This window comes from Benincasa hispida, chromosome 10, assembly GCF_009727055.1.
Source record: "Benincasa hispida cultivar B227 chromosome 10, ASM972705v1, whole genome shotgun sequence".
NCBI classification, from domain to species: domain Eukaryota; kingdom Viridiplantae; phylum Streptophyta; class Magnoliopsida; order Cucurbitales; family Cucurbitaceae; genus Benincasa; species Benincasa hispida.
The window spans coordinates 17,200,081-17,210,446 of NC_052358.1; the positions used below are offsets into that span (position 1 = coordinate 17,200,081).

A 10,366-nucleotide genomic window follows, 5' to 3' on the forward strand; every position below is an offset into this window, starting at 1 on the left:
GACCAAAAAGAACGTCGCCTCGTTAAGAGCTATGAAGGATAAGTGGAAGTCACGAAATGGTTGGGAAAGCCTCTTATCGGATGAAATTACCGTTGTGGATGGAAATTCATCCTGTCATCCACGTAAGTAATTTGAAGCCCTATCACCTTGACCACGCTGATGAGTGAGGTAGTATTGTGACATGTCTACCTTGTTGGGGTTGATGCCCTATATCTCGTAGGGTTCTATAGTTTGTAAACATTATATGAACAAACTCTTTATGTGATTAATAAAATATATATTATTTGCCGTGTTGAGTTTCCTGTAGCCCATAAAAATTCGCCAACCCATGACGGTACTCATGGGGATCAATTCGTTGTTTGCATTAGGGACTACTATCATCCCACCCTTTTTAGGAACACATTGCACAGGGCTGACCCACGTGCTATCTGCGATGGGGTAGATAATGCTGACATCTAACCATTTGATGATTTCTTTTTTAACAACCTCTTTCATCGCAGGGTTCAGTCTACGTTGAGGTTCTATCGAGCCTTTCTGGTTATTTTCAAGCCGAATTCGATGCATGCAATGTCGGGCTAATACTTGTAAGGTTTCTACGAGCATCCATTCGATTGCTCTAATATATTTCTTTAGAATACTAAGCAGCACAATTTCTTTTTCTTCAGGTAACACAAAGGATATGATGATTTGTAAGGTTTCATTCTAGCCAAGAAATATGTACTTCAAGTGGGTTGGTAGAGTTTTTAGTTCCAGTGTAGGTGGTTTCTCTAAAGAGGGATTCTGTGCTTTTATTTCTTCATTCAAATTCAACATTTCTTCATTATTCAATGTCTCTGTTATTGCATGGCAAGTCTCTATAGATGCTGTCGCATCCTCTCCTTCTTCATTTTTTTCCTCGGACTTCCAATCTTCAACGCAAGTATATTCCTCATCGGAATCTGATAAGCATTCCTCATCTGGGAACTCATTGCCTTGATGATATTGAACCTGAGCTTCTTTCCATTGATGCTCATTGTAATTTTCCTTTGTGCACATCTATTTGAGCACGACCAGTAGATAAAAATGGTCGTCCCAATATGATTGGAACATCTTTATCCGCCTTATAATCTAGGATAATGAAGTCTAAAGGTAGAATGAATTTGTCTATTGTTACCAAGACATCCTTTAATTTTCCTTCAGGGTGCACCAAGGACTATTTGCGAGTTGGAGAGTCATCATTGTGAGTGTTAGCTACCTTACATTCAATCGTTTGAAGATTGGAAAGGGGATTAAGTTTATGCTTACCCCAAGATCACATAATGCTTGACCAATGTAGATCCCTCCTATTGAGCACGGTATTATGAAACTGCCTGGTTCGCACATCTTTGGTGGAATTATAGTGTTGGATTCTTGTGTCAATGCCACCATTGCGAATCTTCCCGTGCCTTTCTTCTTTGAGACGATGTCTGGTGACGAAAATATGGGACACATATTGTGATGCATGTCTTAGGTTATGCGTTTGTTCTCATGCGTCGGTGGTCATGCTTTGGAATGGAAAGTATGCATTACTCTCTTATGCAATGTCTTATCACAAGTTTTCTTGCGCTCTCGCAAGTATAATGAGATTGCAAGTTTCTCAGGTAATCCAATGTCAAACTCAGGGACTTGTAGCTAAATGTTATGTGGTAATGTGTTTGCGACGAAGAATAAAAGAATGTTGATGGTTATGAGATATACACTACTCCTACTCTTAACTATCAGATTAAGCGGTGGAAGTATGACTAAGAGATAGAGACACCACAACTATTAACGCGTAGTAAAATGAATGAAAAAATAGATAAAGTGGCAAGGATGTCTTTACTACAACACTAAGCTTAACCGCAAGGGTAACCCCCGCCAACACAAGCTATGCGATCATGCTATATACACTTGACGAAGATGCATGCGATGTATATGGGATAGTGTTGAGAGGCCTTATTTCTAAGTCTCTATTCCCACTCATGTGCTCTCACATATAAGCAAGATGACCGCATACCACCATATCCTACTTAAAGGGTGCATACGCTATGTAGTAGCAAACAGAGCTTATTCCTAAGTTCCCCATTCTTGCTTATACGATCCAATCCGCTCTACCGAGTCTACATTTGGTTTTTAGACTACTCTCTCAAGTATGCCTAAATGATGAATGATGCGCTCATAAGACAAGGTAAACATGGTTGACGTAAGATTATTCCTATCTCTAGAGAACACTTGCTTATATTGCTTAATACGATCAACTACTTACCCTCCCGGGCAGTTGGTTGCTGCTGATTCTACTCATAGACAAGCATTGTGTCCGCTTATAGACAAGCATTGCTACAGCTTCACACTAAGCAAATAAGGTTTTCTCACAACACTCGCACAACGCATACCTCCCGATGGTTTGCTACATGCTTCATATGTCTATGTCGCATGATTAAGTATCCGACACTCTAGAAATCTTACTTAGTGATGCAATGAAAGTAAAGGATGCTAAGTGAATGAAGATGGAGATGGAATCGAAGGAAAATATAGAAATTCATTGATCATAAAATGTATTAATCACTTAAGCCACAATGTAACACAATACAAAGTTAGAAGAGAAATGGAGGGCCAGATGGAAGCAAGGTCTTGCTTCCATCAGATGTGTGTCAAGGCTGCCGGTGGTGCCATGGATGGGCGTTGAAGTAAACTCTCTCAAACTCTAACTCCGACGAAGGCTCCGGTCGTCACTCGGAATGGTTGAAGGGATGAAGAACTCTCAAGACTATCTTCTCACACTTTCATCTAGATCACAAGGATCCACCTGAGGGTAGAAACTTGGATAATTTAAAGTTCTGCTCTACGACTTCTATTTATAAAGCTTGATCATCGATAACATTAATGGTCCTTCTCTGAAATTCTGCAGCTAACGGCGTGATGGACATGATGGACCTACTCTGAATCTTTGCTGCTAACGACGTGGTAGGTGAAATGTCAACATCACCTTTTGATACTCCTGAGGTATACGTTCATGCTTGGTTTCCGAAGTATCAACGCATTCCACCACCCTTGCGATCATCCCTCTATTATGGTTATACTCTGTAGTCGCAACTTCTATGTGATGGACATATGCGGTTAATGGCCGCAACATCCATGCGTTGAGCGTATGCAATCACGTACGCGACGCCTCGGCGATGGCGAGATTCACCACATGTGGTCTTATTCGTGATAGCCTGGCTTCCGCGCATGCGATCGATTTCTACGTTTGCTACAAAAATAAACAATTGAACGCATAATAACACATAAAAGTGGGTTAGCCAAGATTCTTAATGCTGGCCAACACAAGCTCATTTTCTTATGAATTCTTAGTATAATCGTCGCATCTTCTACTTAACAGCCTTCATAATTCTAAATAAAAGGCCTATAATGACGTGCAGTTCTGCCCATCATCAATGTCCTTAAAAAATTTGGCATACATCGGCATCTACTCTATTATTTCTGTGAATGGAATATTGATGTGCAATTGTTTCAATATTTCCAAGAAACGATGATACTGACCTTCATCGTTTTGTTTCTTTTTCAATCTTTGAGGAAATAGAGGTAGTTGTACTTTCACTGTTTCATGGTCTGGAGGCTTAGAGGTGATTGCATCTTCAGGTTCCTTAGTCTTGGACTCCTTTGACTTAGTTTATGATAGAGGTTTCTTTGATTCAATCACATGTTGCTCCTTTGACTCGGCCTTGCTAGGCTCATTCTTGCCTTCTACCGCCGCCTTTCCACTTCTTAGGGTGACTGTTTGGCAGTGTTCTTTCCCTGTATTCCCTAGATTATGTGGAAGCTCAGGGGTCTGTTCCTTAGCTCACCCACAATTTGTCCTATTTTAATTTCCAAATTGCGGATGGATGTAACTTGTTTTTGAAGGACTGTTTCATTCTTTTTAATGTATTGATTCAATAAGTTTTCCAAGGATGATGAGGATGGTGTTTGAGAGCTGCTGGCTTGCTGTTGCTGTTGTCCATTAGTTTTATGGAAAAATCCTAGTGGTCCCTCTCTCTGAGCCATAAGCTGACTGCCTTGCTGTTGGTTGTTCTTCCAAGAAAAATTAGGGTGATTTCGCTACCCCGGGTTGTAAGTGTTTGAAAAATGATTGTTTTTGACAAAGTATATTGATTGAGGATTTCGTGGACACTTCTCAACAGAATGCGATTCATCACATGCAACACAGCTAGTGCTTGTTTACTCTATCACATTGACTTGCCCATTTCGAGTTTCTGAATTGTTTATTATCATGCCTTGCAACAAATTTATCATCGCATTCATCTGATTTTTCAATGATGCGATGGCACCATTACTTGCATTACCTTCTCTGGGTTTTGTTCATTGATCGATTTCTTGTCAATCTTCGTGGTTTTTCGAAATGCGATCGAGAATGATCTTTGCTTCATCATATGTTTTGTTCAGCAAACCTCCGGCTACTGCCACATTAGCAGCTGTCTGCAATGCAGAATGAGTCCATGATAGAAAATCTCCATTTGGAGGCAATCCGAAAATTCATTATGTGGGCAATCATGTACTAGTCTCTTGAATCTCGCCCATGCGTCACTGAGCGATTCATCTTCTTCTTGTTCAAAATTGGTGATCAATTTCCTCCTTCTGGCATTCTCTATGGGAGGGAAATACTTCTTCATGAACTTCTCCACAACTTGCTCCCATGACGTTATCTCTCCTGGTTCGAGAGAGTAAGCCCATTTTCTTGCTTTATTGCATAGTGAAAATGGAAATAACGTGAGTCGAACCTCTTTTGAGGAGATATTAGGGAACACAAAAGTGTTGCAAATTTCAATGAAGCTTCGTAAATGGGCATGCAGATCTTCACCACGCCATCCTCCAAACTGTCCTGCTGTTTGTATAATTTGTAACATTACTGGCTTCATCTCGAACTTTGATCCATCTAATGCTGGTCACATGATTCTTGGGGAGAAATCATACAAGTTTGGTGATGCATAGTCTCGTATGGGTCTATTGCGATCATTTGCCAGTAGGATAGGATTTGCCATCATGTTGTTTTCATTTGCTACTCGTTCTTTAGGTTGTTCAGCCATTCTGTGAACTCTTCCTTTTCGTTTACGTTTGTTTCTTTGTCTTCTGCGAAAGGTTCTTTCGATATCTGGGTCGTATTTGAGCTCAGGAGTATGTCCTTCGCTCATGTGACGTTTGCTTCTTTTTTTACAGATGCAATGGAAATGCAACAAAGGTCGAAAGCTGCAAAGATCAAAGAGATTTGATGTTAGCGCAATCTATACCGTAATCACGACAACGATGCCAAAAACTTGATGCATTGGTTTATCATGTAATGATATGTGGATGCGATGATCATACAAGTTTTCCTAACAAAGCCTAAGTATAAGCCTTCTTAGGGTCCTAGTAAGTCTAGGGTCGAACACAGGGATTAGTAAATAGATATACGACAGACTCTCTGATTCTATTACGGTGGTGATAAAGGAGTAGATGGTGATTTAATTTAGATTTTCTAATGCGATTGAATTAAATGCGAAGCGATGAAAGGGTGGTGTTGTAACAAGTATGCGATGAAGGGGTTGAGAAGAGATTTAGCTAACATTTCTTAAAATTTTGTATAAGTCATGCAATCATGCTATACACAAATATTAAGCACTACATTTCTCAATGCATAATGCCACAATTCCTATTTCTAGGATGCATGCGATGTGTATGGGATGTAGCAGATAGAACTTATTTCTAAGTCTCTACTCTTGCTTATGCAATCTAATCCGACTCTCTCAAGTCTAGATTCTATCTTTAGATTACTCTCTCAAGCACTCTAAATGATGAATGATGCATACATAAGACAAGATGATCGCATAAAGTGCATAGCTTAAGTCATGCTAGCTAAGTACTTCTCAACCCATTCACAAATTTAGTTACTCATGCATGGTGTGGAGAGACTGAACATAAATCAAAATGAAGTTTCCATTTTTGCAAATAAAGTGTTAAGTACAAAACAATAAATGGAGTGAGAAATATCAAGCCAGGTAAGCAGTTTATTGCTTCTCATGGCTTTGTACACTGCTCTTTATCACTTTAACTCTTTTCCGATTTGTAAACTCTTGCTCTCGCAAGAGTTGGATGTCTTCTCCTTCGTACTGTTTTCCGGCAGTCTCTCGACCTCTCCGAAATTAATTTCTTTTCAAGGATTCCCTTCCCTCGGCTTGCCTCGCCTCCTCGCTCTCTATGCTCTATGTTCTGGTTTGGTAAGATTGGGTATTTATAGATTTCAAGGTGAAGCAGCTCTTCTCACTAATGATTGCAAAGATGGGCAACATTAATTTCCATACTCTGTTGCGCCGTCTGAAAGTCACTAGAAGTTCAATGTATTTGCAACAGTATGGTCTTTAACGGTCGTCAACTGTATTTCGAAATTGACTGTTATCAGCTTTACGTTCCATCATGATTTATTATGCTATCGCCTCTATGTAAGGTATTTATGCGATCGCTTTTGAGGTACTTCTTGCGATCGTAAACTCAAGTGCGCCATCACGTTGTATCCTTGGATTGCAATTTCATATATGCCATCTTATTGTTCCTGTACAGAAATAGGCAAATTAATTGCTTTTATGCGATGAGCATTAATGATCACAATTTCTTTTAGTTTGGCGCATTCAATCATAATATTGCCTATTTTACCATTGCTTTCTTCCATTGTTTTAATAATTTGAGCTTTAATAACTTGTATTTCTACCAGTTATCAATGACCATAGGTAACATTGAATCTTGAGCGAGTTGTGAACTCCTACCTATGAGGGTGGTCCTTTGATTTGTTTAGGTGAGAGTGGCTAGATGAGCGACTCAACAAGCCTACCATTTTGGGGATTTGTCTGATTGGGGAGCTGGGAACACAGCTACTCGAGATGAAATTCAGTACTTCCCCGAAGCAGGGGTAAATAGATAAATTGCTCCCTTAAGACCTAATTTCAGGTCTTGAATAATGTGGCTCCACACCCTTTCTTGGTCCGAGAAGGGTTTAGTTATAGTAGGACTATGATCTATAGTTCATTAGAGGGATCAGTGGTACTTAAGAAGTTAGATGTAACTACAAGGGCAAAATGGTAATATTTTCCAACTGTACTTATAAGCAATTTGTGAAGGATCATGATACTGTTGATTGGTTATATCCAATGAACACATAAATATATCTGTAGTGCGAAGAGTGCAACTATTAGTCTTTAGTGGAATGCTCGACAGTTAACGGATGGTGAATAATGTAATTAAAGAGTTTAATTAATTATTCATGTACCGTTGGAGCTTCAAGCTACAGGTCCATAAGCTCCTCTTTATAGCTCAAAAGAATTTAGTTGAGAATCAGTTTTTGGATTAATTTGAATTCAAATTAATAGAGGGTGATATAATTAAATTGTTTCAATTATATATGATATAATTGTAATAATGTATTTGATACATTAAAGTTTAAGGGAAGGAAATAAATATTTAGATGTCCACATGACACACATGGATGTCTGCATGACACACGTGGATGTCCACATGACACATGTGGGGGCAAGCCAAAATGAAAGTAAGCCGCCAGGATCAACGCATAAATAAATGACCACAACTCCACTGCCAAATAAGTATGAGTTTAGTCTGAGAAAGAGTGCATTGCTCGCAGTTGGATGTCCGCATGACACCCGTGCGGGTAAGCCAAAACGAAGGCAAAGCACTTGGATTAGCACAAGGTCAGAAAAAAATATCAATGAAGAAAATTTTTGTGCAAGGATAAAATCATTTGACACCTTGGTAGAAAATTTTCTTTTTAAAATAAATCATGCGATGTTCCGAAATTTAGTAAAGTCATTTTGAAAATTAAGCTTGCAGTTCCTAGGTCTTAGAAATATTTTAAGAAGAGACTTGAATAAGACTTAAGGAAACTCAGGTATATAGGATTTGAATGAAGCATCCTTAATAAGTCTAGGAAAAGAAATTTTCAGTTGACTTGCTAAAGGAATCTTTAGCTTATGCTTGAAGGCAAGTGTTGTTTAAATTTGGGGGTGTGATAACGGGCAGAAATGCAAGTTATCATAGTGCTAAGTTCTTAAACAATGTTGGATTGCATTGATGAAATATGTTAATTTGCATCCATTAAGCATCGTTTTCATAATATTACGGTTGTATACGTTCAACGTATTATAACATTTGATATTTGTATTTTTGTGCAGAATATGCATTAACGCAATGCAAAGATTGTGATCATATGTTTGGTCGAGTGCAACGTCACCGCAAGGCTTTACGTTGATCGTGCTCGCAAACATTCGCTCGAGAAGGATCACAACAACTTGGTCAGTGCAACATGGTGGGCGCATTTGGGTGAAAGGATAATTAAGAGCGATGGGACAGAAAGCTGATGACAGTTGAATCCAAATTAAGTTGACGGCAGATAACGGTCACAAAGTACATTCAGCTTTATCGGTGACAATTATTCGGCGCATCAGTCAGGAATTAAAGCTGTCCCATCTGTACAACCAGGAGAGAGAAACCACTTTCCACCATGGATGCTCTATAAATACCAAGGGCATTCTTCAGAGAAGGGTTGATCAGTTCACGAGTTCAGCAGTTAGATTTCATACTTTAGTTCACACGCTTATTCTTAGTTTTCTTTCATTTTAAGGCGGACGCGAGGAAGAAAGTTATGCTAGTAGATCGTTCTAGTAAGCTTGGGAGAGCGCCGGAAGTTTCAAAGATAGAGAGAGGGCCGACGCCTGTGGAAGCGGGAACATCTTTAGAACAGAATAGATATTTCAGTGTAAAAGCCTCAGCCAAGAAGGAATTGCTACTAGGCTCTCTACCTTTAACTTCTATTATCATTTTGTACTTAACTCATTTATAAAAATGGAATTTCCTTCTCTATACTTGTTCACTCTTTGTTATTCATGCATGAGTAGCTAAATCGGTTGAATGGGTTGAGAAGAATTTAGCTAGCACAATTAGGGAATCTCCATTCTTGTGATTATCTTGTTTATGTATGATTCATTCATCCATTAGAGATACTCGGGAGGGTAGTCTAAGGACAGGATCTAGACTTAGAAAGGTCAGGTTAGAATCTAGACTCGGAAGAGCTAGATTAAAACGCATGAACAAGAGATAGATGCTTAGGAATGAGCATTATTTGTTATCAACGCATCGCATGCATCCTAGAGATAGGATATGATTGTATGCGGTCACCTTGTTGTATTTAATAATTGAATATTAAATTAAATCAATTAAATTATTTAATTAATTATTTGACATTAATTTAATTTGAAATTAATTATTTAAATTAATTTTGAACTAAATAGAATTAATCAAAGTTGGTCAAAGTCAAATGTTGACTTCACCAAGCTTTGAAGGTCAAAGGTCAAAGTTGATTTCACTAAGTGGGAAATTTCAGTATTAGTTTCTAATTAATTTTGAATTAAAATTTGACTAAAGTCAGATGTTGACTTCAAAATAGTCAAAAGTCAAAATATTGATTTCACTTAGTGGAAAGATCCAAGAATGATTTCTAGTAGAAAGATCCAACTTTTAGTGAATTAGTGAGTCACTTGTTTGGCAAAGTGTTGATTTGATAAAATGCCACTTACCCCACTAAATTGAGTACATTTTGAAGTGTCAAAATTTAGTTAGCTCAATTTTGCATGAATTGCATGAATTGCTCTATAAATAGGATGCTTTGATAGAGATTAAAGTTTCTTGGCCATTTGGTGAATTTCAAGTTATTTGAAAAATAAATTATTCTTGGAAACTTAGAGACCTAAAGGATTTTAGAAATTAAGTCCACAATTCTCACTCAATTTCTATACTAAGTTCATCCCTATTTTAGTCACTCACTAGATCCCACCATCTCGTTCTAAGGTTGGTAGTCGAAAAAACTCTCGTGGTGGTTCACAGCCAATTCATAAGGAGATTGGAGCGGAATTGGTGGTCAATTTGGAGCTACAATGGTTATATTTTCTAACTTTTCTTTTACATTTATTTGCATGCTTATTTCTTATAAATTAGCAATATTAAAGTACTCAAGATATGTTTTACTTGCACTGTGCATGTGCACGTTCCAACATGATTATAATAAAGGGACATAATTAAATAATAAGCTTATTGGCTCATTAATCCATTGTTAATTGAACACTAAAGGTTTATCCAAAGATCGAGCACATTGAGGGTTGAGATGTGCAATGGCACCAACAATGATGATTCAAATGGATAACAGTTGAAGAGAAGTCCGAAAAGGGCCTGGAAGACGAAATGTCATGCCAGCATCAGTTACTAAGAGATCGACCTATATAATCTTCGAGTTGTGATCGAAGAAAGGTAGAAAAAAAAAACTCATACCTCTTTTCTA

General features: G+C 38.2%; 1 non-coding gene across 1 annotated transcript; it reads left to right on the forward strand.

Annotated features, from left to right (window-relative positions):
* The first annotated feature begins 4,527 nt into the window (after positions 1 to 4,527).
* Positions 4,528 to 4,634, forward strand: LOC120089606. The gene has a single exon (XR_005485279.1). It is a non-coding gene; the product is annotated as a small nucleolar RNA R71 (small nucleolar RNA).
* Positions 4,635 to 10,366: the final 5,732 nt, after the last annotated feature.